The 5,000-nt window shown below is 57.7% G+C and overlaps 2 non-coding genes and 1 pseudogene across 2 annotated transcripts; all 3 read right to left on the bottom strand.

Annotated features, from left to right (window-relative positions):
* The window catches only part of LOC144413571 (large subunit ribosomal RNA), a 3,021-nt pseudogene extending 1,817 nt beyond the window's left edge, over window positions 1-1,204 (bottom strand).
* Window positions 1,205-1,492: 288 nt separating this feature from the next.
* LOC144413205 (5.8S ribosomal RNA) lies at window positions 1,493-1,646 on the bottom strand. Its single transcript, XR_013469242.1, has one exon. It is a non-coding gene; the product is annotated as a 5.8S ribosomal RNA (ribosomal RNA).
* A 298-nt stretch (window positions 1,647-1,944) lies between these two features.
* On the bottom strand, window positions 1,945-3,754 carry LOC144413285 (small subunit ribosomal RNA). Its single transcript, XR_013469319.1, has one exon. It is a non-coding gene; the product is annotated as a small subunit ribosomal RNA (ribosomal RNA).
* Between the last annotated feature and the right edge of the window lie 1,246 nt (window positions 3,755-5,000).

Genomic DNA, 5,000 nt, shown 5'->3' with positions numbered 1-5,000 from the left:
ACTGCGACAAAGCGCCAGCTATCCTGAGGGAAACTTCGGAAGGAACCAGCTACTAGATGGTTCAATTAGTCTTTCGCCCCTATACCCAAATAGGACGATCGATTTGCACGTCAGAATCGCTACGGTCCTCCACCAGAGTTTCCTCTGGCTTCGACCTTCCCAGGCATAGTTCACCATCTTTCGGGTCCCAACATGGACGCTCTTGCGCGACCGCCCCGGCAGAGCGGGTGCGATCGGCCGGTCGTGCGCCGGCGCCCGCACGGGGCTCCGGGTCCGACCTCGTTCGGCCAAAGGCCGCCTTCACTTTCATTTCGTCTGCGAGTCTCGAACCACTCGACGACTCGCGCTCATGTTAGACTCCTTGGTCCGTGTTTCAAGACGGGTCGGGAGGGTGGCCGACGTGGCCACGGACCCCGAGCGCGTCGACGGCGCGCCACCGAAGCGGCAGCCCGCCGAACACCGGCACTGCGTACAGTGCAGGCGAACGACAAGCCAGCCGAACGGCGACGGCCGCACACAGAGAGCGCGCGGCATCCTTTCCTCGATCCGCCGCCGGGCCGCACCGCCCGCGCGCTGTAACACCCCCGCCGGAGCGGAGGCCACCTTCGCGCGGGGACTTAGACCGACGGCAAACCGGTCGTGACCCGCGCCGGTCGCTAGTGCGCTGAGACGGTGCGCGAGCCGACTCGGCAGCGGCGCCTTAAGCGTCCGCGAACCGAGACGGCGCGCCCCCGCACCCAACTGAAAGCGAGCCGGCGACCTGACGGGCCCTCCCGTTTGCCTCTCAACGGTTTCACGTACTCTTGAACTCTCTCTTCAAAGTGCTTTTCAACTTTCCCTCACGAAACTTGTCCGTTATCGGTCTCGCGACCGTATTTAGTCTTAGGTGGAGTTTACCACCCGCTTTGGGCTGCATTCCCAAACAACCCGACTCCGAGAAGACCCGAAGCGGCCAAGGCAAGCGCCCCTATGGGCCTAACACCCGCCGTGGGACGAGGCCTCGATCAGAAGGACACCGGCGCTCGCCGTCAGCCGCACTGGGACTTCCGTACGTCACAACTCGGCGCGCTCGAAAAGCGCGCAGATTCGACGCTGGACTCTTCCCGGTTCACTCGCCGTTACTCAGGGAATCCCTGTTGGTTTCTTTTCCTCCGCTTAATAATATGCTTAAATTCAGCGGGTGCTCTCGCCTGAACTCAGGTCGTATGTGTCAAGCGGGCCGCTTCTTACACGGCCCGCTGGCATCGCAAGTCGTCGCCGCCGGCGCCGACCGAGCGCGTACCGTCGCCGCCTTGGCCCACGGTCGGTCTTGATCTCGTGACCGGACCGACCGACCTGGACCCGCCCCTCGAACGTAGTTGAACACGTCGAGGGGCCGGCGGTGTACGGGACACGCGGTCGCGCCGAGAAAGCTCGGCGACCGCTTCAACTTGGGGCGACGCCCGGCCGTCTTCGCAGAGGCCAGGCGACGGCCCTCGGGTGAGGACGAACGCGACCCTGAGGCAGACGCGGTCCCGGGATTGACCCGAGACCGCAATTCGCGTTCAGAAGGTCGACGTTCAATGTGTTCTGCAATTCACATTACTTCTCGCACTTGGCTGCGTCCTTCATCGACTCGCGAGCCGAGTGATCCACCGTTAAGAGTCGTCCTCGACGTTTCGCCCGGCGCCGAAGCGCGCGGACGTCACACTGTGGGATCGACCACAAAACCACCACCGACAACAACTGCACAAAAACACCAACAAACGGCGCCGAGCGACCGCCGGGCTGGGCCGGCGGCACATCGAGCGCGGTGCCCAGAAGCCACCATCGCACTCGGCTGCCTTGCTATGCCAACGTGTTACGCGTGTCGCACGGGGCGGAACCCCGATTGACGGCCGCCCTCTCGGCGGCACCCAAAGACAATTAAGTGCGCGGTCGGCCGGGGCCTACCACCACCTTCGGTAATGATCCTTCCGCAGGTTCACCTACGGAAACCTTGTTACGACTTTTACTTCCTCTAAATGATCAAGTTTGATCGTCTTCTCGACACGCCGACGCGGCCGTTGCCAGCCGCGACGGGGCCGATCCAAGGATCTCACTAAACCATTCAATCGGTAGTAGCGACGGGCGGTGTGTACAAAGGGCAGGGACGTAATCAACGCAAGTTGATGACTTGCGCTTACTGGGAATTCCTCGTTCAAGGGAAACAATTGCAAGTCCCTATCCCAATCACGAATGAGGTTCAACGGGTTACCCGGACCTTTCGGCCTAGGTTAGACACTCGCTGCTTCACTCAGTGTAGCGCGCGTGCGGCCCCGGACATCTAAGGGCATCACAGACCTGTTATTGCTCAATCTCGTGTGGCTAAACGCCACTAGTCCCTCTAAGAAGTTAGACGCCGACCGAGAAGGTCGCGTAACTATTTAGCATGCCAGAGTCTCGTTCGTTATCGGAATTAACCAGACAAATCGCTCCACCAACTAAGAACGGCCATGCACCACCACCCACAGAATCAAGAAAGAGCTCTCAATCTGTCAATCCTACCTGTGTCCGGGCCGGGTGAGTTTCCCCGTGTTGAGTCAAATTAAGCCGCAGGCTCCACTCCTGGTGGTGCCCTTCCGTCAATTCCTTTAAGTTTCAGCTTTGCAACCATACTTCCCCCGGAACCCAAAGACTTTGGTTTCCCGGAAGCTGCCGGAAAGGTCGTCATGGTAACGCCTCCCGATCGCTAGTTGGCATCGTTTATAGTCAGAACTAGGACGGTATCTGATCGTCTTCGAACCTCTGACTTTCGCTCTTGATTAAAGAAAACATTCTTGGCGAATGCTTTCGCAGTAGTTCGTCTTCCGCCGATCCAAGAATTTCACCTCTAACGGCAGAGTACGGACGCCCCCGTCTGTCCCTCTTAATCATTACCTCGTGCTCCGAAAACCAACAAAATAGAACCGAGGTCCTATTCCATTATTCCATGCAACACTATGCAGGCGAACAGCCTGCTTTGAACACTCTAATTTTTTCAAAGTAAACTTATCGGCCACCGCCGACACTCAGTCAAGAGCACCGACGGAGAACCGAAGGTGAGGCGAACGCAACCAGTGACACGCCTTGCGACGGACCGGCGGCGCTCGCCCAAAATCCAACTACGAGCTTTTCAACCGCAACAACTTTAGCATACACTGTTGGAGCTGGAATTACCGCGGCTGCTGGCACCAGACTTGCCCTCCAATGGATACTCGTTAAGAGTTTTAGGATGTACTCATTCCAATTACAGGGCCTCGTTAGAGTCCTGTATTGTTATTTTTCGTCACTACCTCCCCGTGTCGGGAATGGGTAATTTGCGCGCCTGCTGCCTTCCTTGGATGTGGTAGCCGTTTCTCAGGCTCCCTCTCCGGAATCGAACCCTGATTCCCCGTTACCCGTTATCACAAAGGTAGGCACGTAGCGTACCTTCGACAGTTGATAGGGCAGACACTTGAATGATACGTCGTCGGTGCAGAGACCGTACGATCCGCGTGGTTATCCAGAGTCATCAAACGTCACAGGACGAACCCGGTCGGTTTTGATCTGATAAAAGCGCGCCTCCCGAAGTCGGCGCTTAATGCATGTATTAGCTCTAGAATTACCACAGTTATCCACTTCGCTTACGAGACCAAATAAACCAAGACTGATTTAATGAGCCATTCGCAGTTTCGCTTTACGAGAACTCGTACTTGCACCTGCATGGCTTAATCTTTGAGACAAGCATATCACTACTGGCAGGATCAACCAGATAGCTGCGACAGCTGCGCTCGGCCCTTGCTGGGCCGCCCGGCGCGTGCTCGTCGCATTCGTTTAAGACCGAGGCGATCGCCTGCGGCCGTACTCAGCTTCGACAGTCGCTGGCCGCGACGTCCACGCTCTCGCCGGCAGTGCCAGGCGGAGCGATTTGCGTTTTTTCTTTGCTCGCCCTCTCTCGGGCTCGATCCATTCAGTTTCGCACAAACAAGAGCTCTGCCGGCCGCCTGCAGCGGTGCCTAAAACCCGGGCATAACAATGCGACCGTTCTGCTAGGCCGACAAGCGCTCAAGCCAGACGCTCGATCGAACGCCCCCTACATATTAGTCGAGACAACGGCTCGCTCATTAGCATCGCGTTTGTACTTTAACTTTTTTTGGCTCGGCTTCTTTCGACGCCGATGCCGGCGACGCAGCACTCTCTCGCCCGCCAGCCACCGAGAAAAGGGTGCGCTCCGACCGGCCCCGCACCGCTCTTTCTTGGCTCATTCGAGTTTACTGTCTTTCGCTCTGACATGCCTTACCTAGGGTTAGGTTAGTATGCTTGCACGTTTGTACTTTAACTTTTTTCGGCTCGGCTTCTTTCGACGCCGATGCCGGCGACGCAGCACTCTCTCGCCCGCCAGCCACCGAGAAAAGGGTGCGCTCCGACCGGCCCCGCACCGCTCTTTCTTGGCTCATTCGAAATTACTGTCTTTCGCTCTGACATGCCTTACCTAGGGTTAGGTTAGTATGCTTGCACGTTTGTACTTTAACTTTTTTCGGCTCGGCTTCTTTCGACGCCGATGCCGGCGACGCAGCACTCTCTCGCCCGCCAGCCACCGAGAAAAGGGTGCGCTCCGACCGGCCCCGCACCGCTCTTTCTTGGCTCATTCGAAATTACTGTCTTTCGCTCTGACATGCCTTACCTAGGGTTAGGTTAGTATGCTTGCACGTTTGTACTTTAACTTTTTTCGGCTCGGCTTCTTTCGACGCCGATGCCGGCGACGCAGCACTCTCTCGCCCGCCAGCCACCGAGAAAAGGGTGCGCTCCGACCGGCCCCGCACCGCTCTTTCTTGGCTCATTCGAGTTTACTGTCTTTCGCTCTGACATGCCTTACCTAGGGTTAGGTTAGTATGCTTGCACGTTTGTACTTTAACTTTTTTCGGCTCGGCTTCTTTCGACGCCGATGCCGGCGACGCAGCACTCTCTCGCCCGCCAGCCACCGAGAAAAGGTTGCGCTCCGACCGGCCCCGCACCGCTCT

Source organism: Styela clava, chromosome 15 (genome assembly GCF_964204865.1).
Source record: "Styela clava chromosome 15, kaStyClav1.hap1.2, whole genome shotgun sequence".
Lineage (NCBI taxonomy): Eukaryota > Metazoa > Chordata > Ascidiacea > Stolidobranchia > Styelidae > Styela > Styela clava.
The sequence above is the reverse complement of the archived record's forward strand: the minus strand, read 5'-3'. Positions and strand labels throughout refer to the sequence as shown.